Here is a 24,474-nt window from a genome sequence, read left to right as displayed (position 1 = left end):
ATAAAGGTGAACAGAAAGTCCCCCAAAAAGAAACATTGCATGTTGAAATGTTACAGGTAGTTAGATAGGCAATAAGCGGGGCAGGAGAGGGCTCCTGACACACTCACTAGGAATGTACGTGATGGTTCCACGATTATCACACTGCTTCTCTAAAAATGATAATTCTGCAGCCAGAGAGAGGCAACCTCCTGATGATCCACACCTGTTAACATTAAAAGTGTTACTTGACTGCAGGCCCCAGGGAGAAGCAACTTCCTGGGCATGCATGTTAAGAGACAAAAATGGTGAAGTATGATCTTCTAGGCACACTTCAGCTGAAAAAGGAAGAAAGCCTCAGGTGGGCGTGTGTATAATTCCCTAAACACACTGCACATGTTTAATTCCAAAGGGTAAGGAGAGCACTGCAGATGCAGAAAGCCCACACTAAGGGAAGAACCATGGGAAAGAGGCAAGCCGATAAAGTCCCAGGACCATGGTTAAATGCCTCTTTTTTCTCCCTTGGAGCTTCAGGTGCCCACTTAGGTCTCCTCCCAGTGAATTTTCCTTTTTTTTTTTTTTTTCTATTCTAAAGCGTTTTAAAATAAATTCCCACTACTGCTCCAAAATGCCTTAGTCTCTTTCTCTGCTTTATGCCCCTCAATTGAATTCTTTCTTCTGAGGAGGCAAGGACTGAAGTTACTGTGGACCCATACGGATTCACCTCTGGTAACTCAAGGTAACTTGGATGTCTGCCACCACTAACAGAAATAGCTCCCACTATTCTGGGACAAATAGTCTCATGTTTTTCAAAAAGAAGTCCACAACCTTGTTCATCAGAATTATCTGGACTGCTCGTTAGAAATGCATATCCCTAGGTCTTATCCCAGATCTCTAGAAACAGAGTTTTTGGAAGAGACGCTTTAAAAAAATCTCTCCAGGTGTGTTTTGGGGGATGGGGGTGGGGGAGCAATAACACTGATAAGAATTTCATAAGATGCCAAATTCCCTAGCCCAAAGTATTTCTATAATGACTCTCAAACATTAATTTATTGTTCCAGCCCATTAAAGAAGTATGTTAAGACATGTAGTCAGGGTTTCCAAATTTGTAAAACTGTTGCAATTCTGTTGTATATGGAAGTAGTTAAAATCCTGCAGCCTAAGAGCTCCAGCCCTTTAGTTTCTATTTATTTAAAAAAAAAAAGGAAGTAGTAAATTAATTTGCTTTTACCAATATAGTCAAGAAAATAAAAGTGTAGACTGGACAGAAATTATGGTGGATATATCACATTCTAAGAACAAATAGAACAAATAGTTTAACATACGAGATTTAATCAAGAAAGCAAAGCTGTTAGGAATATTATGGAATAAAGGGTTGTTTATAGAAAACAGACCTTTTGAAATTGTGAAAGAAACTGGAAAGCAACGGTCTGGAAGAAAGATTTGGAGGGTAATATGGTTTGGCTGTGTCCCCACCCAAATTTCATCTTGAAATATAGCTCCCATAATCCCCATGTTTCCTGGGAGGGACCCAGTAGGAGGTAATTGAATCATGGGGATGGGTTTTTCCCATGCTGTTCTCATGGTAATGAATAAGTCTCATAAGATCTGACGGTTTTTTGAAGGGCAGTTCCCCTGCATATGCTCTCTTGTCTACTGCCATATAAGACATGCCTTTGCTCCTCCTTCACCTTCCACCATGATTTTGAGGCCTCCCCAGCGATGTGGAACTGTGAGTCCATTAAAACTCTTTATTTTTTAGTAAATTGCCCAGTCTTGGTATTTCTTCATAGCGGTATAAAAATGGACTAATACAGAGAGTCAGAGAAGAAGAACCATTCAGCTCTCCTGAAACACTGCCATGGGTAGAGAAGTTGAAGCTTGTAGAGATATCCATGTGATGTGCTAAAGTGAGACTGGGAAGGAAAACTAATGAAGAAGTCTATGGGGAGGTGTTACATTTGTCTAGCTATTGTTTCTATGAATCTGCAGCCAAGAATCATACACAAACTTGGAGCACACTGCTGGTCAGGAATAGTTGGACATGGAGTGAAAAAGAGTGAGGAGAGCATAGAGCCCACTAAACTCCAATTTGCATGTCCTTTATCACATCTGTCCTTAAAGACCAGAAAGCAGTCTTTCTGTTGCTTCACCTGTTTGCCTCTTGTGCAAATCTAACCTGATACCAGATAAAGAAAAGACTTATGGGCAGCGCAGTTCCAGCTTCGCTTAGTAAGGCTACTGGCCATCTGAACAAAATGATTAATAAAACAGATACAATGTGCTTTCATTAAATGTTGTGCTCAATAAGGAAAAGGAATTTCTTTACAAGTACATTCTAAACACTAACAAAATCTGGTCGAATACCAAGCTGCACCCAAAAAACAAACAACAACAACAAATAAAACAGCAAATTTCAAATGACCAATATAAATCAGATAATTTTCTCTGTCCACAATAAAACGAAACTACAAAAAATAAAAAGATGGCTAGGAAAATTATGTAACAAATCTTGAAGTAACACAAGAAAAGGTAATCAAAGCAAAGTTTAGAAGATAATTTTTAACTACATTGTACCAAAAATACTGCACAGCTCAAATTTTGTGGGATACACTAAATATATTTTGTGGTGGTTTTAGAAGAACTGTATAGCATTTAATTAGGCTATTAAAAAAGACAAGAAAAACAAGTTAAGCATCTAAAAAAGTTAGAGAACAGCAATATAAACAAAAAAAGTAAAAGGAAGGGAAAAATCATCTTAAGAGGAGAAGTTAATGAAAAGTATACAGAAAACAATATCCTTAATGGGAACATATTAGACTTATTCTCTTTATAATTAGCAATAAGAAAGCACACTTCCAGCAATAATAGCCTAGTTTTTCAGACTATTGCAACTCCAAGAACCACTAGAAAAACTGGGTAACATGTTTTTTAAAATGATTAAAAGCATCAGAAAAATTTAAGACAAAGGGTTTTTATAGAAACAACTAGGAGAGAAAAGCAGAGAAGTAAGCCTGTTTTTGTGACAATATTTTCCCTTGAGGAAACTGTAGATTCAAGAGGGAAAAAAAAGGCTGAAAGAGAGGTTCTGCTGAGCTTTCAACAGATTTACATCTTGGGAGAAATATTTAGGGTCTAGCAAGGATAAAAAGCCCTGGTAAAATTTCAGTACTTTCTGTGGAGACATTAAATATAAAGACACAGAAGGGTTGAAATGAACATAATGGGGAAAAAAGATATTCCTTGGAAACACTAAAATAAAATACAATTGATCTATACTAACATCAGACAAAGTAGAATGTGAGGCAAGGTGTAATAGTAGAGATTGAGATATTGTATAATGATAAAGTGATGAATTTAAGAAGAATGCATAACTAATCTAAACATGTATTTATCTAATAACATACAGGAAAACTTATCAAGAAATGTTGACAGAACTGAGAGATGGTAAACCCACCATTTTTTATTTATTTATTTTTGAATCGGAGTCTGGCTCTGTTGCCCCGGCTGGAGTGCAGTGGCGTGATCTCGGCTCACTGCAAGCTCTGTCTCCCAGGTTTATGCCATTCTCCTGCCTCAGCCTCCCGAATAGCTGGGACTACAGGCGCCCACCACCATGCCTGGCTATTTTTTTTGTATTTTTAGTAGAGACGGGGTTTCACCGTGTTAGCCAGGATGGTCTTGATCTCCTGACCTCGTGATCCGCCCACCTCGGCCTCCCAAAGTGCTGGGATTACAGGTGTGAGCCACCACGCCTAGCCAAACCCACCATTTTATCTGGAGATGTTAACATGCTCTTAATGACTGATAGACCAATGGAAACAAATGCAATAGGATATGGAATATTTAAACTGTACAATCAATTTGACAACTGACAAATACATATATGTGTATATATATAATGTATATACACACACATATATATACATACAAACATGACAAATAACATGCAACAATGGCAACACACACATTTTTAAGTGTACATGGAAGATTTCCAAAATGAAACATATCCTAGACCTTAAGGCAGATGAAATTAATTTCAAAGGACTGAAGTCATTTAGAGTATTTCTCTGACTATAGTGAATTAAGCTAGAACTCAATAGCAGAAAGATAAATAGAAAATCACCAAAATGTTTGGAAACTAAGCAAGCAAAACACAGTTCTCAATATATATGGATCAGAGAAGAAATCTCAATACATATTAGATAACATTTGAAAATAAAAATGAATATTTACAGTATTTTCAAATTTGTTGGAATCAGCTAAATCACCGTTTTTAGAGAATCCAAGTGTGTGAAAAAAAATTCATGCAGAGGGGTGACTCAGCGTGAGGTTTCAAAGGCCAAGCAGGTCAAAGAGACTTTGTCAAAAATGGGGCACCCCAGAGTAGGGGTCACAAAGCCCAAACAGACTTTGCCAAAAAGGGGCACCCAGAGTAGGGGTCTCAAAGCCCAAATAGAGTGAGGTTGGTGAATTTATGGGAGAACAGCTTGATTCGGGGAGTTAGTCCAAGAATGGTAGGAATGGCATAAGTGCATTCACATAGGATGAAGGTGGTCCTGGCTGTAGGTATTGGATCCTAAAAAGGTGAGGAGGGCATCTACGCAACGCCAACCCAGCACAGAGAGTCAGAGCCCAAACAAGGTGATGACCACATCCCCCAAAAGGTGTAGCCTGGAGGAAGAAATGAGAGTCAGAGTGTGGCAAGGAGTGTGGACATACATGCTGGTAAGATGACATGGAGTTTTGGGGCCCAACTGATGTGAAGAGAATACCTACATAGTCCTAACACTGGGCTGAGGGAAGGGAACTTGTCATGACCTGACATAGTGTGATGGAGCTGGACAGGGTGAGCTGGGGCTCACACAGGTAGCCAAATTATCTGGAAGTGTCAGAAACTGAATGTGAAGCATTACGAGGATGGGACGCCATTGTTGCAGGCTGTGATGGTGGTGGCTGATTTGAGGTTTGGGGCTCAGAGAGGAATGAAGAGGTCATGCACATTGAGGAAGGGGTGGTAGGGGTGGTAGGAGTGATGGGAGAGATAGGTTGTATACAAAGGCTTAATCAAGTATGTGAAAACGCTAAGGATATAGTCAGTTGGAGATGGGAGTTACAGATCTCTAAAGGGGAACCCTAGAATGACTCCTCTCGTGTTTGATTGAAATTGGAGGTAATGGATAGAACTAAGGATTTTTCATATGTGGATATAGAAATAAATATAAATGTGAGTACACACACTCACATACAAAATGGCAAGATGGGGGCAGGCAATGTCCAAGGTGACCCTGAAACATTTCGTTATGCTAGAAAGCAAGAAAATTCTCAAAGGATGATTCAACGTGTTGTAAAAAGAATATAGGAGAAAGCTTTAAAATGTATAATCTGAATTTAATCATGAATAAACATTGAATAAACCCAATCCGAAGGGCATTCTACTAAATAACTCTAACTCTCAAAGTAGCAAAGACATAAAACTCATGAAAAGACTAAAGAACTATCCCAGATCAAAGTATGCTAAAGAAATTTGACAAATTTGGCAAACACAATGTGTGATTATGACCCAGATGTTTTTGCTACAAAAACCAAGGTTGGTATAATTCGTAATACTTGAACATTATCTGAGGATTAAATTGGAGAAATGTGTCAATGTTAATATCCTAATTTTGAAGGTTATATTGAGTTTCTACAGAAACTGTGTATTTATAGAAAATACACACTAAAGAATTGTGAAGGAAAAAATAAATACTGGAATTATAAACAAAAAACTAATATGATAAAATGGGAGAATATATTTGCAAATCATGCATATGATAAGAGGTTGACATCTAAAAATACATAAGGAATGCAAACAAATCAATAGTAAGGAAACAGATAACCAGATTTTTAAAATAGGTGAAGGATCTGAATAGACATTCTCAAAAGAATAATACAAATGGAAAGCAGATATATGAAAAATGCTCAAAATCACCGATCATAAGAGAAATGCAAATTAAAATCACAGTGATATATTACCTCAAACCTGTCAAATGGTTATTATCAAAAAGAAAAGAGATAACAAGTGTTAGCAGGAATATGGAGAAAAGGGAACACTTGCACACTGTGGGGGGTGGAGCGTAAATTAGGACAGCCATTATGGAAAACAGTATGGAGGCTCCTCAAAACATTAAAAATAGAACTATCATATGATCCAGCAATCCCACTACTGGATATGTATCCAAAGAAAATGACATCAGTATGTCAATGAGATATCTGCACTCCTATGTTCATTGCAGACCATTCACAATACCCGAGATATGGAATAAATCTAAGTGACTATCATTGGAATAATGGATAAAGAAAATGTAGTATATAAACACAACTTGATACTATTCATCCTTAAAATAGAAAGAAATCCTGCCACTTGCTACAACATGAATGAACCTGGATGACGTTACGTCAAGAAAAATAAGGCAGGAATAAATAGACAAATACTACATGATCTCACTTATATGTGTAGTATAAAATAGTTGAACTCATAGGAACAGAAAGTAAAATGGTAGTTACCAGATGCTGGGGCAGGTGAGGTACTGGGGAGATGTTGATCAAGGAACACGAAGTTAGACAGGAGACGTAAATTTAAGAGATCTGTTGTATGTCATGGCAATGAGCTAATAAATATATTGTATAGCTGAAAATTGCTAACAGAGTAGATTTTAAGTGTTTTCACCACAAAAAGGGTATATGAGATAATGTCTATGTTGAATAGCTTGGTATAGTCATTCAACAATGCATACCTATATTAAAACATTATATTGGACACCATAAATACATGCACGCTTTACTTGTCAACTACAAAGAAAGAAACCTCTAATATAAATTGTTACCTAAGGGTGGTAGATGGATCCTTAAAAAGAAAAATGGAAATACGTCTTCTTTAATAGTAATGTTTTGATTTTTGACCCCTGTAAATATTTTAAACATAAAAAAGATCAAAAATTTTTTTAAAAATCACACTAAATGTTGTAAATTAAACAAACTGAACAAAAGAAAAATAATTATTTCAAGTAATTTGGTGCATAGCATTCTGTGTATCCTTAGTGCAGTATGTTCTAAATATAAAAAGAACTGCAAAGATACCTCAGACTTCACTCTGTAGTTTTATTGTTAGTAGAAATGTTGGTATTTTGAGTTTGAAACTATTTCATTTATACAAACACATAAATATGTTTATATTAGGAATGAAAATTATCAATTAAAAAATAAAAATATAAAATAAGTTTTTTTAAGTTGTAATATTAAATTTGAAAGAGAACCGTCCACATGAACTCATGATTATTTAATGTTTTGCATGTATCTACTGAAAGTGTCAAGAAGAAATTAGAACCTATTATAAATAGGGACATATAGCACCCAGATCTTGGCTTCTAAATAGGTCAACCCATTAAAAAAAAAAAAAAAGATTGACTCCAAGTTTATGAAAGAAAATAAGATAAACCTTAAATTCATTTTTAAGGAGAAAGGAAAATTAAAGCACTGATGGATCATGTCAGAAGAGTCTGAGACAAGCCTGTGCAATGTGGCAAAACCCTGTCTCTACAAAATACTACAAAGATTACCCAGGCGTGGTGGCGCTGGCTTATAGTCCCAGGTATTTGGGAGGCTGAGGTGGGAGGACCTCTTGAGCCAGGGTGGGGCTTGTGGGGATGGGGCGGGGAGGGGAGTTGCAGTTAGCCAAGATCATGCCACTGCACTCTAGCCTGGGTGACAGAGCGAGACTCTGGCTCAACACACACACACACACAAAACACACACACACAAACACACACACACACACACACACACACACACAGTCAGCCTGTAGGAGTGCCTTATGGCCAAATTTGAGAAAGTTTGAGCATCAAAAAACATACTAACTATATATGATTACAGCACATTTAATAAATATATATATTGGGTCTATAAAACACTTAGAAAGAGAAAACTTAGAGAATGTCGGCTAATAAACTTGGAAGAAGTGATTTTAAAAATCACTATTTTGAGCTGGGCACGGTGGCTCACGCCTGTAATCCCAGCACTTCGGGAGGCCGAGGCAGGTGGATCACCTGAGGTTGGGAGTTCAAGACCACCCTGACCAACATGGAGAAACCCCATCTCTGCTAAAAATACAAAATTAGCCGGGTGTGGTGGCACTTGCCTGTAATCCCAACTACTCGGGAGGCTGAGGCAGCAGAATGGCTTGAACCCGGGAGGCGGAGCTTGCGGTGAGCCGGAGATCGCGCCACTGCACTCCAGCCTGGGCAACACGAGCGAAACTCCGTTTCAAAAAAAAAAAAAGAAAAAAAATCATTATTTTGCACTCCTCTCATGTATTATCTGTGAAAGTATTGTCATTAATTGGTAAATATACTATATAGTAAAAGGGTTTGTGAGCAGAGAATATTTACATGGTGCCAAAGTATCACTTCACATACTGCTTGCTAATTGCAAAGAAAACTATGTATTTTTACAATGGAAAAATCTTATGGTTATCCACCTTTTCCTGATCATCAAACTTAGCATCACTAAGCATGGAACAACTTAAGATCATATTATACAATAAGATATAAAAATATAGTACAGAGCATAACATCTGAGGTATGTTTAGACTTCTAGTTTAGAGGAACTCTAGGACACAGAAGCACAAACACGGTGAGGAACAATGAAACCAATGCAGAATATAGTATACTCCTATAAGACCTATAGCCATAAAAAATTAAATGTAATGAAAAATGGAGGAGGAATGCTGTTGTAGATTAAAAGAGAACATGAGCCTTGATATAATGTTGATATTTAAAAGTAACACAAACTATAGACTTCAGGGTAGCTGAAGATAATAGTAGTGCCACCAGTCTGCCAATATTTTCTTCCAAAACAATACAAAACAGCAAAAATAGAAAAGTAAATGTATACAAAATGCACGCTTTAGCCTACCTTGAAGAAAGAGAATGGTTGAAATTTCACATTAACTGTGAGTAAAGGTGGAGAAGTCACCAAATCCCAGTTAATGATCTTTCATATTCCTGCTCTACACCCATCCTACAGCAAGGCTTTACTGTGAACGAAGTTAGACCAAAAACAAACAAACGGAAAAACCACAGGGAAGACAAAAGGAAAGCTATCAGAGGGGCCTAAGGTTGATGTAAAAGTGCTGCACCCAAAATTGAGTACATCAAAGTCTTAAAATACTCGAAAAGTGTCTGGGCAGATCAGAACACAGAATGCAAGGAAGGAAGTTCAAAGAATGTGCTACTTCAAAAGAGTCTCATAACCATGACTCAAAATCCAAAGACACTGGATTGGCAAAAGATTGGTAAAGGTGACTTCATAAAAATTTTTAAAAATGCATTACAAAGGTACCATAAGGGAAATGACCAACTGGGAGAAAATATTTGCAACTTAGACAAAGGATGAATCTCTCTATTTTATAAAGAACCCTAAAAATTAAAGTACAGAGGACTGAGGGCCTATAGAAAAAATGGGACAAAGATATGAACAGATAATTAATGAAAAATATATAAAAATGGTCCTCAAATATATGAAAAGTGTTGAACTTATAATTAGAGGAATGCAAATTGAAACAACACTGAGGCAGAATTTTTCACCTATCAGATTGGTAAACATTTAAGTTTGATGACGAATTTTTTATGAGGCTGTGAGGAAAAAGGCACTCTTTTACGTTCCTTGTGAGATATAAACTGTACAACCCACTGAGAAGATAATTTATCGTTTAGCTTTTTTTTTTTTTGAGACGGAGACTCGCTCTGTCGCCCAAGCTGGAGCACAGTGGGCGATCTCGGCTCACCGCAAGCTCCGCCTCCCGGGTTCAGGCCATTCTCCTGCCTCAGCCTCCAGAGTAGCTGGGACCACAGGCGCCCGCCACCACGCCCGGCTAATTTTTTGTTGTATTTTTAGTAGAGACGGGGTTTCGCCGTGTTATCCAGGATGGTCTGTATCTCCTGACCTCGTGATCCGCCCACCTCGGCCTCCCAAAGTGCTGGGATTATAGGCGTGAGTCACCGCGCCCGGCCTACCGTTTAGCTTTTATTCCATTTGGGGGTTCTATTCTACATCCTGATTGATTTTAATTTTTTTTTTATTTCAAGGTTTGTGAAATATTATCATGGTTATAACACCCAACAAAACTACATATGCATTTATTTTTTTCACCTAGCATTTCTTCTAGAAATCTATTCTAAAGACGTATCTTGAACAATACAAAAATACATATGCAATAGGTTATTCTTTCCAACACTGTTTATGACAAAATATTAAAAACAATATAAATGTTCATACATAGAACAGTGAGTGCTTAAGTAAACTGTAACACATCCACGCAATGGAATATTATTCAGCTGTGTAAAAAAGAATAAAGAGATCTGTCTGAATGGATACGGAATGATTTGCAAGATACACAGTAAGAAAAGCAAAATCCAGAAGAGGGCCTATGGTATACTACACTTGGTGTAAAACTGAATGTGATAAAAAACAAATATATATGTATCTGTGCTAATTTTTGCAAAAGAAATAGAAGAATAAATCAGAAACTAATGACATTACTTGCCTACAGGAGATGGATGAGAATAGAATAAATATTGGGTAGAAGGGATGATGAGGAACAATATTTCTCTAGGCATACCTTTTCAACACCTCTGACTGTTTTAAGTATGGTAATATTTCACAAACCTTGAAATTAAAAAAAAAAAAAGAAGTCCATCAGGATGTAGGGTAGAAACCCCAGATGGAATACAAATTTAAAAATAAATAACTATATTAAAAGTGAATAATTAATCCCCTCTACAGGTCATGGGGAAGAAAAAAAATAACCTAAGTACCTGGAAAACAATATAATTCGACTATATACTGTAAGGCTAAATACAGAAAGAAGTATACTTACATACTCTAGTTAGTAAATGTCTTTCTCACAGGAATATGACCTGGCAATTCTGAAATTATTTATGTATATACTAGAATTGAAAAATAAGTAAATATAATGTGGATAATGAGAATAGGGGTTATCATTGTCAGAGAAAGAAGTTATAAATAACAGAAAGAGACAAGCAGAAATGAACTCTATGGTTTTAAGTTGGAATTAAGGTAACAAAATACTCAGGATAGATTAAAGATAGACAAATATAAAAATGTAGATGTGCACATTTTAATGTACATGCATATATTTTCTAGTTACATTCTCTGAGAGAGCACAGGAAACAATGACACTACAGTAGTGCTGACTACAATCTAGCCTCAGTGGACTCTGGTGAAAAATATTTGATTCTAAAGGCTAGAGCAGAGAGAATACAAAAGGAGTCTCAAACTCACCTTTTTGTGACAGAAAGTGAGTGCTCAAGGATGGGACATGTCAAATGACACAGAAGTCAACCTGAAGGAACTCCTAATAGCTAAACTTGGAAAAATTAGAGCAACAAAATTATTAATAATAATACCCAGTAGTTAACACTGGTACAAACAAATAATTGAATAAATGAACAAATGAGGGAAAATATATTGAAGAATTCCAACTAATAAATTGGAAGGAATCAGAGAGGCAAGTCATATTAAACATAAACCATAGAAATTATTGTTAAAGGCTAAAATTAATAGGAGAATGCATGATAAAAATAGGACATTTGAAAAGACTTAAAGAATCACTACCTACAATGTATTTATTTAATTCAAAGAGAAAAAAATAACTTTGCAATAGAGAAACCTGTCATACACTACTTTTACCAAGTAATCAAGATTAACATCACCAGTAATAACACATATTAATATCATGTACCCAGTATAATGCACTGAGGACACATCAGTACTTTGGTATTCTTGCCAAAAAGGCATTATCTCAATCTAATTATGAAAAAAAAATCAGAAAAGTCAAATTGAGATACATTCTACTAAAGGATTAAATCATCAAAACAAAAAATGACAGTTAACTGACAGATTAGAGGAGAGTAAAGAGACTTGACAACTACTAAATGAAATATGGGATCTAGGGCTGGATCTTAGACTTGAAAAAGGACATCAATGAGAAAACTAGTGAGATGAAAATAGGTGTGTAGTGTAGCTAATCCTATTGTATCAATGTTAATTCCCTGCTTCTGAAAATTGCACTGCAATTGTGTAAGGCACTAATATTAGAAAAAGCTGGGTGAAGGGTAGCACTATAGATGCAATTCTTCTGTAAGTCTGAAATTATTTCAAAACATAAAGTTTAAAAAAACTAATAACATTTTGTGGACAATTGGAGAAATGTGAACATGGATTATGAGATGATATTACTCACTGTTAATTCTGATAAAGGTATTTTGGTTAAATAGGAATAATACCATTATTCTTAAAAGATGCACATTGAAGTAGGTGAGGCAAAGTGACATGATGTCTAAAACTTAATGTCAAATGACTCATCAAATACGTACTATAGAGATAAAAGAAAATCACTCAAATTATTAAAAATTATTTAATCTAAGTAGTGAGTACACTGACATTTAGTTATACTATTTTCAAGCTTTTGTACTTTTGACAATTTTTAAAATAAAAATTTGGTTTAAAAAAATCACACAATTACCCTTTTTATTCCACATGGATGTTGTAGCCAGAAAAATATAGGTTAAAAAAAGAAAATATGTAACCTCATAAAGCAATCAACAAAACTCTTATTTGTATCTAGATCTATCAATTTACATGGAAGACAGGGGTTGGAGGAACTTATTAAACATGATGGAGCCACAAAAATCTAAACTAAAAAACCTCCATAGGACCAATAATTGGATTTCTTTTGCAAATAAATTACCAGCAAAAAGAAAAGAGGTGGAGGGAAACCTATGAAAAACAACAACAACAACAACAACAAAAACTTAAGAAACCTATCACTCATGTATGCATCTTCTTTAGATCCTGATTTGAGCAAACTTCAAGAAAGGAAGGAAGAGGAAAAGGAGGAAGAATAGGAGGTTCGGAAGCAGGAGGAGAAGGATAAGAGAAAAGAGAGGAAGACAAAGGAGGAAGAGAAAGCTGAACAGCAGCAGAAAAATTAGGAGGAAAATATATTTGAGCCATGATTATCTAGGGTTTACTTCAAAATGAATGATGAATTATTTTTAATGTTAGGTATAATAATGGTATTAGGACCATGAGTTTGAGAGCACATATCTTTTAAATATACATTCTAAACATTTGCAGGTGAAATGACATGATGCCTGGGATTTCCTTCAAAATTATCCTGGATGGGGGTGGGGAGGTGAAATCAGAGGGGATAAATAAAACAAGATTGCAAGATGTTCAGATTTGTTGAAGCTCAGTAAGGAGTGGCATATAGATTTTAAATGCTATTCTTTCTACTTTTGTATATGTTTGATTTTTTTTTTTTTTACAATAAAGGGCTTTTAAAAACAGCACAAAAACTGCATACATCTGACCAGCAATTTCATTCTACAAATCTACATTACACAAATACTCAAATCTGTAAATTGTAAATATAAAGGTGTGGGTAGAAGGTTGATAGTGCAAGTATATTTTATTCATTGCAGTGTTGTTTGTAATAGGCAAATACAGGAAATAACCTAACAATAATTCGTTTTAAAAATAATATTATGGGATATAACACAATCCATTCATTAAAATTAACATAAGTATACTACTATATCTGTCGAGTTAAAAACTAGTTACAAAACTATAGATACAGTGTAATCTCATTTGTGTACATTTGAGTTCCCAATCTAACTCACACTAGAAACTCACATAAGCGGCAAAAATGTTTTAATTCTTATCTTGATTGCCACCTGCTGGTCATCAGGGGGAAATACAATTTTTAAAGTTTATGAGGTTTCCAATTTGGTTGGATCCAAAGAAATGAATAGTCCCTTTAGGTGGTTTTCAGTAACTCCTAGATGAAAGTGCTCAGTTTCTTGAAGAACCTGCATCCCCCCTCATGCTTCTGCGGCAAATATGGTGTCCCAGTCTATTAATAGGAGGAAAATGGCATGGGAAAAGATGGGCCTCTGGTTTATGAAAATGGACTGTGTACAAGCTGCAGGTGCAGGCCACCACTGTTACTTGGGCAAAACAGCCCTTGTAGGTCTGGTCACTGAGAACCTTACTGGCATCGTATGGCAAATAAATCTGTAGTATATTCTTTTTACTTGGATAATACTTATCGAGAAAAGCAACTATATTCCTCTTGCCAAATCTACCCTCCTTAGGTTTTGCTAGCTAAAATCTCCCGGGTTTATGTTATGTGCCTCATATATATCCTGGTCCGGTGTTCTGCTATCAGCTTCTCTAGACAGTGCCTTCATTCTTCCACAATGCATTCAATGGCAGTTTCACAGGTTCTCAGCTTAGGGTCCACTGATCACAAAAAATTGAGGGAGGCTTGAGGAGGACAAGTATATATTTTTATCTGACTGTATCCACCCGCTCCTCCTTGCTGTTATGCTGAGCTGACCCATATTTATGTGGAGTCCTCTGTACAACTTCTGGTTTCCTACTGGATACTCCAACTGGAAAGCTGGGCAACTACCTCCCTGCTTTCAGTGTTCCCCTGCTTGTTGCAGAAAGTGCAATAAGGATGTGGGTGAAGTGCTGTATTTAGGATATGATTCTAGGGAGTGAGCAAGTGAGAAAAGGAATAAAGCAAGTGTTTATCAGTGGGTTATCACTGTGGGAAACCAGAGGTATGTCCCACTGAGAAGCCCTCTGAAAGACTGTTTGAAATAAAGCTCAGAAGTATCACACAGAAGAGATGAGCAAGATGGGGATTTTATCCACTGCTTCAATCCCTCATTGATTGAGGGTTGATTCTAGGAATGATAAGTCCTCAGCAGTCCAAGATGCCCCAACCAGCCAAGTACATTCCCATGGCTAGAAAAAAATCATTAAGGTAAAAAGATGTAAGTACATACCTGGGGTAAAATGCCATCAGTCATTATGGAAATTGTCCCCTGAAGCTACAGAAAAACTTTAAGTAAGTTTGCAGCTTTGGGTGGGACACCAGTGGCATCTGCTGATATCCTCATACTTTATTAGGGAACATATTCTGCTCTGGACTGAAGCCTAGAAAGAGGAAAGGGAAAAAAATTTCTCTTTCTCCTACTGCTCAATAATTAAAGCATTTATTTTTGTCTTATTCTGAACTTCAAAACCTCAGAAAACAGGAAGTATTTTTGACAACGTATTTAGCAGCAATATATGACCTAATTTAATTTATAATCTAATTTTAGAGATCTATGTCTTATCTATGCTATTCTGCTTCTGACTTCATCTTTATTATCACTATCCTCTATCAGTACAAGCAGTGAGACTTCTTTCTACTGTGTTATGCCTTGTTTCTTCCCAGTTCTACATCCAGTCTTGCTTAGGATTTAAATACCAAACCAAGATTGACTTCAACTATATGCTGGAAGAACTCTATGGGTGATTTCCCTAGGCTTAGCTCTTGATTTGTTAAATGGAAGCTGAATGAATTTGTTTTTTAAAAGACAGCCTGTGGAGATGTAAATACATTCCATAGAATTAACCCAATTAAAGCCTTTTGGCTATGAAGAATAATGCTGATTTAAACATTCATGAACAAATTTTTTTGTGGACATAGTTTTCATTTCTCTTGGCTATATACTAAGGAGTGGAATTTCTGGGTCAAATGGTAAATCTATGTTTAATCATTTAAGAAACCAAATAAATTTATTAGATACCTATCCTTTTACTATATATAATGCCTTTATTTTATGATCATTAAAGTACTATAAACTGCATCTTGTGTCCTTGAAACTGAGTATTACCTTATACTTTGTCTTTAAATTCTTTTCTGAATAAATTTTAACTACCCTGACTGGACAAACATCTTATTCTGACTAAGTTGAATATTGTATACTTAGAAATATGGAAAAGTACACAAATAATTTTCAAAATATTATTCTCTATATGTATGTAAAATATATATATATATCAGTGTCTGTATGAACTTAAAAGAAGTTTAATAAGAATACATACCGATACCTCAACAGTGACTTCTACAGAGTAGGATGGAAGTACCTCCATTATTCATTTTCTGCAATTAGTTGTTGTTTTAATTTTGTTATGTGAAGTATATAATAGATTCATTTTTAAAGGCTAGGTGATACAAATATATATTGAAAATTAGCCAAAATGTTATAAAATTCAAATATTCCTCTAGAATGAACTCACATATTTAGATCACATTAGGTGAATGCCTTGAAGTGATACCTTAACTGAGTTACAATTTTAAATTTGAAAACTAGAAATATCCCAGTTAAATTTGCACTGCCTTGCTCTAAAACTGTTGTTGAAATCATAGACTATTAAGCTATTAAGCTTTTTAATAATTTCTGTGTATGGTCCCCTCTGAAGTATTTTAAACTAAAAATTAATGTCACAGCCTTTGTGGGGCTGCTATGGAATCTTGGAAACATGGTTTTCTCTTGGCTTTAGAATCTAGAAAGCTCAAGAACCAATTCGATGGTATAACTTACCAACTCATTTCATCATCATCATTGTTGTCATCATCATCATTGTCATCATCATAGCAACCATTCCTTGAACATTTATTGTGTTGCATACACTGGCCCAGAACCTTAAGGCAGATGATCTATTTCATCTTCTCAAGAAGTCTATAAGATAGGTTTTATTATTATTATTTCATTCTCAAAATCACTAAGGCACAAGATATTTAGTATTCCGCTCAAAGTTAGTAATTCATGTCAGAGCAAGAATTTAATCCAAGTTAGTCTTACTCCAACATTCATCTTATTCATTAAAGAGGAATTTTTAAGTTACAAACAACAGAACACCTCAACCAAGTTGGCTTTTTAAAATGTACAATAAATATACATTTTATTATATATAATCTAAAAAGATAACAAGAGTATATCTTTTATCTCAACTTACAGCTCTATAAGTTGTTAAATTCTCTGCCACAATCTAGTCTGAAGTATGTTGATCATCTTATAAAACACAGAACATCATGTTGGTCCACTATATTGGTAACATCATGTTTATTAAATTGTTAAGCAAAAAATAGCATATATTTTTTATGCTGACATAGATAAGTTTGTTTTAAAATTTATATGGAAATGCTCAGGAGCTAGAAGAGATAAAACCATTAAACTTTGCTTGAAGTTAAGGCTAAAAGACAGCTGCAGTAATCAAGACAGCATGATATTGGTGGAAGAATAAAAACATATATTAAGGAAATATAATCAATAATCCAGAACTAGACCCACATAAATATGCCCAAATGATTTTTGAAAATGGTGCCAAGCAATTAGATAGAGGAAGGACAGCTTTTTCAATAAATGGTGCTGGAACATTTTGACATCCATAGGCAAAGGAAAAAAAAAAAGCCTTGCCTGAGTAAAAGCATAAAACTTTTAAATAAAAAGTAGGAGAAAATTTTCAGAACTTAAGATTAGAAAAATTAGTGTTAAACCTTACAACAAAACCATGATCTGCAAAAGAAAGGTTGAATAAATTAGGCTGCATCAAAATTAAAAGATTTTGTTCTATAAAAGACCTTGTAAAGAAGATGAAAAGACAAGCTACATATTGGGCAAAAATATTTGTAAACCAGATATTCTACAAAGTACTTACATATAAAACATAAAAATCTCTCAAAGCTACAGTCAAAAAAGAAAAGAACAATTCCATTAGTGAGTGGGCAAAAGATATTTTGCTTAAGGGAATGTACAGATGACAAGCAAGCACATGAAAAGATGTTCAGCATCATTCATCATTAGATAAATGTGAATTAAAACCACAACGACACATCACAACACACTCATCAGAATAGCTAAAATAAAAAATATTAATAACACCAAACACTGGTGAAGATGTAAAGAAACTGGATCACTCTGATTGTTACTGAGTATCTAAAGTGGTAGATATATTCAGGAAAACAGTTTTTCAGTTTCTTATAAATCATATATTTACCATAAAACTCAGCAATTGCATACTTGAACATTTATGAAGAAAAAAACACTTAAACTTTTGCACAAAACTAGTACATGAATGTTCATACCAGCTTTATTTATATTAGCCCCATAGTGGAAACAACTCAAATATCATTCATGTGTAAACGGGTAAACAAACGTGGTACATCCACACAGTGGAATACTACTCAGCAGTAAAAAAGGAACTGCTATTGATACACCAGCAACAGCTTGAATGGACCTCAAGTAAATTGTGTTGAGTAAAATAATCCAGCCTTCAAAAGTTAGATACTGTTTGATTCTATTTATATCATAGTATTGAAATTATAAAATTATAAGGATAGAGAAAAGATTGGTGGCTGTCAAGGATATGGAGAACAGGTTGTACCTATAAAAGGAGGACATGAGGAATCCTTATTAGGCAACTCTTTTATATTTTAACTGTGGTGGTGTTCACATGAATATAGATCCCTAGTTAAAAAACAAGAATCCATAACTAGAAGTCCTGATCAAGAAGTCTTAAATGTATATGTACCTAATAACAGAGTTTCAAAGTTTTTAAAACAAAAATACGTAGAACTAAAACAAAAATTAGAGATTTATAGTTGAAGTTGTTAACACTTGTATCTCAGTAATTTATAGAACAAGTATATGAAAAATCAGTTAAGACATAGAAAACTTGAAAAATACTATCAGCTGATTTGATTTAATTTCTATTATTTATATCACTGCAATTAAAAAGAGCAGAAACCTACTTTCTTTGAAGAGTATGTGGATTGTTTACTAAGATACACTGTATTCTGGGCCATTAAAAAGTCTTAATAAATTTAAAATAATTAAAATTATACAAAACAGTCTGGTTATAATATAATTGAATAATGTATATTATAAAAAATCTAGAAAATTCCAACAAATTTGAAAATTAACCCACTTTTAAATAACCTATGACTCAAAACAAAATTTAAAATATTTTGAACTGAAAGCCAATGAAAACACAACATAATTAAATTTGTGGGGTATGGTTAGAGAAATGGTGGAAGTAAAATTTATAGCTTTAATTACTTACATTGGAAAAGACACAAATCAGTGACATAAGGTTTCTCCTTGAGGTGTAGAAGAAATGGAATTAATCCCAAGATAAGTGGAATTAAATAATAAAGAGGAGTCAATAAAATATACAATGGGCAAACAATTGGGAAAATCATTCAGATTAAAAAGTAGTTCTATGAAATGATCAATAAAATTGATACTCTTCCCACCAGAAAGATTAATGGAAAAAAAGGAGAGAAGGCATAAATTGCTTGTATCAGAAACGAAGAAGGGAATATCACTACCGTTTCAAAAAGATGTACTGATTTTTACAAAAGTGTCAACAATATTTAAAAGATATTAAGAAAATATGAAAAATTTTTAATGATAGATTTATGAATTTAGATGAAATTATTATTATTTTTTTTGAGATGGAGTCTCGCTCTGTCGCCCAGGTTGGAGTGCAGTGGCACTATCTCAGCTCACTGCAAGCTCCACCTCCTGGGTTCACACTATTCTCCTGCCTCAGCCTCCCAAGTAGCTGGGACTACAGGCGCCCGCCACCATGCCTGGCTAACTTTTTGTATTTTTAGTCAAGATGGGGTTTCACCATATTAGCCAGGATGGTCTCGACCTCCTGACCTCGTGATCCGCCCTCCTCGGCCTCCCAAAGTGCTGGGATTACAGGTGTGAGCCACCGCTCCTGGCCCTAGATGAAATTATTAAAGCACTTAAAAACACAAATTCCTAAACTTGCACAAAGACAAATATAGAAAGTTTTAGTAGTTTATAATCTATTGAAAACATTTGATTTTGTAAGTTAAATTCTCCCCACAAAGAAAATTAGAAATCCAGATGGTTTCACTGGTGATGTCCATCAATCATAAAGCAAGATGAAATAGTCTTATATACACTCTCTCAGAAAATAAAAGAGGGAATACTTTCCAACTTATTTTGTAAGTCCATAAAATATGGTGTTACTCTCATACAAAAACTAAAAGAAAATATTACAAAAACATAAAAGTACAGGTTTGTATCCTTCATTAACATAGAAACAAAAATTCTTATCAGCAACATACACATATTATAATATATCGTTACTGAAAGAGGTTTATCCCAAAGTGTGAGGTTGATTTTATATTCGATATTTAATCAATGTAATTAGCCATACTTAAAGGATAAGGGGGAAAAACTTACATGATTATGTTAATTAAGATCTGGGAGAAAAAATATCTACAACAAAATTCAACAACCACTCCTGATAAAAATGCTCAGCAAACTAGAAATAAAAGAGAACTTCTACAATATAAAAATATGCAATGAATACTTTAAAAATAAACTTTTGGCAGCAGACCTGCACTATGAGAAAAAGTGACACGTACTGAAAAAAATAAAAACAAAACAAAAACTTACACCAGATGGAAGCTTAGATCTACTCAAATGGTAAGAAACATTGGCATACAGAAATCAATTTCATTTAAAATAGCAGTATAACATGAAATACTTAGAGATACACATAATAAAATATGGGCAAGACCTGTAAACTGAAAACTACCAAACATTGCTGGTAAAATTAAGAATAACATACATAAATGAGTAAGATAAACTATGTTTACAGGTTGGGAGAGTCAAAATTGATAGAATGTTAATTCTTCCCAAATTGATCAATAGATTTATTATGTAACCAATGAAAAGCCTGGAAGGCTGTTTTAGTGTGTCTTGCTTTCTTTTTAGAAACTAACAAACTCATTCTTAAGTTTATATTTAAGGGCCTAGAAAAACTAAAATAATTATGATGAACTTTGCACTACCTGATTTCAAGACTAAAATATAATTTCAGTAAGAAACACAGTGTGATGTTGACATAAAGACAGACATATAAATATACATATAAATATATTTATATTACATATAAATAAACATATAAATATATTTATATTACATATAAATAACAGGATGGGGAGTCAAAAAATAGACCCATACTTAAATGGTGTATCTATTTCTATAAAAGTATCAAAACAATTCAATAGGGAAATGATACATTATTAAACAAACTGCTACAATAATGGGATATTCACATGGAAACAAATGAGTCTCAATCCTTACACTTTATACAAAAAGTAAGTTGAAATATATGATGCCAAATTAAAGAGCTAAAGCTTAAACTTTCAGAAGTAAAAACACAGGAGAAAATCTTTCCATCTTTGGCTACATAAAAATTTCCTAGAGAGGTCACACACATTAAAAAAAACCCAAATCATTAAAGAAAATGATAAATTTAACTTTATCAAACTTAATGCTTGCTGTTTCAAAGATACTGTATTAATAAGATTCTCCAGAGAGGTAGATCTAGTAGAAGAGGAGAGAGAGAGAGGAAAGAGAGAGACAGAGACACACAGAGAGAGAGAGAGAGAGAAAATACATAGGGAATTGGTTGACACAATTAGAGAGGCTGAGAAGTCTCAAGATATGTTGGCTACATCATAAACATCATATTTCATCCATGTTATCCCTGTATTTCATGTATTATTATCCCATTGATTGAAGAGGGATATTTAGCCAGAGAAGTAAAATCGTCTATCCAGGTATTGTTGAAAATTACAGAAACAGAATTTGGACTCAGGATGAAGTGAAACTTGTTCTTAACTACTATGCTACGTTTTTCACCATGTCCACCTACATGAATTTCTTTATTGGAGACATTTCTAAAGAAAAAAGTCTTTGTCAAAGTTCTAATATTATCTTCTGCTAGAACAGGTTGTTTTAAGCGATATCATATCCTATTCCAGAAAACTTTCATCTCCAGACTCAGAATCTTTGAGTCTGTTATTGCCACTCTATTTGTCAGAAATATTTCTAAGAATATTCCTTCTAGACCTCTACTTGGGCAAAACATAAGCCTTTCTTAGAAACTCCCAGCATAAGTGGGATCAGGAGGAGAAAATCTACATTATGATTATGTGCCGCGTACTATGTTAAGAACTTCACTGATAGGAATTGGCTGTGTCCCCACCCAAATCTCATCTTGAATTGTAACTCCCACAGTTCCCACCTGTCGTGGGAGGAACCCAGTGGGAGGCAATTGACTTATGGCAGCAGGTCTTTCCTGTGCTATTCTCATGATAGTGAATGAGTCTCATGAGATCTGATAGTTTTAAAAACGGGAGTTTCCCTGTATAAGCTCTCTTTTTGCCTGCTGCCACCCGTGTAAGGCATGACTTGCTCCTCCTTCACCTCCCGCCATAATTATGAGGCTTCCCCCAGCCATGTGGAGCTGTGAGTTCTCCATTAAACCTCTTTCCTTTGTCAATTGCACAGTCTCAAGTGTGTCTTTATCAGCAGTGTGAAAACAGACTAATACACTTTTTTATTTCTCAGTACAACTTTATGAAGTAGAGATTGTTACGTTTCTATTATACGTAAAGAAACTGACACTCAGAGGGAAGAAATAACTTCCCAAGTAGATAATGATGGACCAATGGTTCTTTTCAAATCCTGCTCAAAACTGAAATAAGGCTGGGCATGGTGGCTCACACCTGTAACCCCAGCACTTTGGGAGGCTGAGGGGGGCAGATCACCTGAGGTCAGGAGATCAAGACTAGCCTGATCAACATGGTGAAACCTTGTCTCTATTAAAAATACAAAAATTAGCAGGGTGTGGCAGTGAGTGCCTGTAATCCCAGCTACTTGGGAGGCTGAGGCAGGAGAATCGCTTGAACCCAGGAGGTGGAGGTTGAAGTGAGCCGAGATTGTGCCATTGACCTCCAGCCTGGGCAACAAGAATGAAACTCTGTCTCAAGACAATAAATAAAAATAAAATTAAAAAATTAAAAAAGAGATATACTGCCAGCTGAAAAGTAGCTTATCTAGTTGGGGATTTCAGTTAGAATGTACATTATTTGTGCAGGCTACCCTGGAAGATTTGTGACAGAGGTTATTGACAGACTTGGTCAGAAATGATACATTTTTATTCTCACTAACTGTGCAAATGAGAGCCAGGACCCTAGAGAAAGCAAGTTGAGTGGAGGCACAGACACCAACAAGGGGCTCTCATAAGTGTGGCTTCAGATTCCTGATACCAAAAGAAAAAACTCCCCCTCGTCAGCAAGTGCCTTTAGTGAGTCCATGGTAGATGTTGGATCCTGGTAGAACAGGACTTCTTATGTCCAAACAAAGTGTCTGCATCAGGAAGATTGCCATTGTGGCAGGAAGATTCCAAGGTGAGGGAGACTTGGGCTGGAAGCACTGAGCCTTGCTGACAGTTTGTCTTGGCAAAATGCTCTTTGTGGGAAAATAGAAGTGACCTTGCTTCTTATGTAGTCACTAATAAACTGAAAGGAGAAAAAAATTATAGGATTATCTGAAAAAAAATTTTAAATGACAGGAAAGGGGACAGTTATAAACAAGTCAGATGATGTCTATCTGGGATCATTTGCTTTTTGTACTGGAGCTCCCAACTTGACTTACCCTTTCATCCTTCATTCTGTATATTCCTTTATTCTTTCTCTCATTCTTTATTTCTTCCCTTCCTTCCTTCTCCCTGTTTTTTCTTTCTCCTTTTAGTCATCTGATCAGAGCAACCCAGTAAAACTTCTCACGACTGAGAACCGTCTCATTTCTTGTTTAAAAGAGATAAAATGTGCTTTAACTGTTTTTTCCAGGACCAACTTTGCAGTCAGAATACAAAGTTTGAATGAATAAAAAAGACATAAAGTAACTCCTTTCTTCTGCAGAAATATGGGCTACAAAAGCAATGAGCAGAAATTATCCATCAGCTTTTACATAATGTTTTTACCATTCTTTTAAACTATTTTATTTAATATATATTGTGTTTATCACTACATTCAAATATCACTTAATATTTTCACCCACAAATTTTACTAATTTTTTCAGGTAACTCATACAAGACAAAAGCATAAAAATACTATAAAACGGTTTAAAACGGATGAACAAGACTTTGTGGGAAGTGAAGATAGGCATCCAAGAAGTTAGAGGTTACATAACAACATGCTTAACATGAGCCCTTAACAGTTAAGAAACTTACTTAACTGAGGCACAATGGCTTAAAACTGTTACCAGGGGGTCCTTGCTCCCAGAGCTCCCAAGATGGTGGTGGGCCACTTCCAAAATGGCAGCAGGCTGCTTCCAAGATGGTGGCAAGCCTCGTGTTCTCTGACCTGGGGTTCTTGGCCTCACTGATTCCAAGGAATGGCATCTTGGGCCATGTGGTGAGCGTTATAGCTCTATTAGAAGCTGTGGGTCATGGAAGAGAAGCGTGGAACCCAGAGACTAGTGTTTAGCTGGATTAGGATGAACTCAGGCACTTAGCCATGCAGGAACAATGGCAAGCCTTTAGGCCAATTGGGAGCGGCAATGGGCACCTCGTTGGATCAGGAGCACAGCGGGCACCCTGGGGGATCCGAGGGATGGAAGTCAGTGGTAGGTCTGCAACGGCGGCAAACAGCAGTGGTGGACGGCAAGCAAAGGCTCAGCTCGAGCTGTAACAAAC

The 24,474-nt window shown here is 35.4% G+C and overlaps 1 long non-coding RNA gene across 1 annotated transcript; it reads right to left on the bottom strand.

Moving 5' to 3' along the window:
- Positions 1 to 107: 107 nt before the first annotated feature.
- On the bottom strand, positions 108 to 24,437 carry LOC129484320 (uncharacterized). The gene is made up of 5 exons (XR_008658409.2): positions 24,010 to 24,437; positions 23,433 to 23,583; positions 16,482 to 16,619; positions 14,895 to 15,045; positions 108 to 202 (listed from the first exon to the last, which is right to left on the bottom strand). It is a non-coding gene; the product is annotated as an uncharacterized lncRNA (long non-coding RNA).
- Between the last annotated feature and the right edge of the window lie 37 nt (positions 24,438 to 24,474).

The sequence above is a fragment of the Symphalangus syndactylus genome, chromosome 6, assembly GCF_028878055.3.
Source record: "Symphalangus syndactylus isolate Jambi chromosome 6, NHGRI_mSymSyn1-v2.1_pri, whole genome shotgun sequence".
NCBI classification, from domain to species: domain Eukaryota; kingdom Metazoa; phylum Chordata; class Mammalia; order Primates; family Hylobatidae; genus Symphalangus; species Symphalangus syndactylus.
Note: the sequence above shows the minus strand (reverse complement) of the source record. Positions and strands in the feature narration are given on the sequence as shown.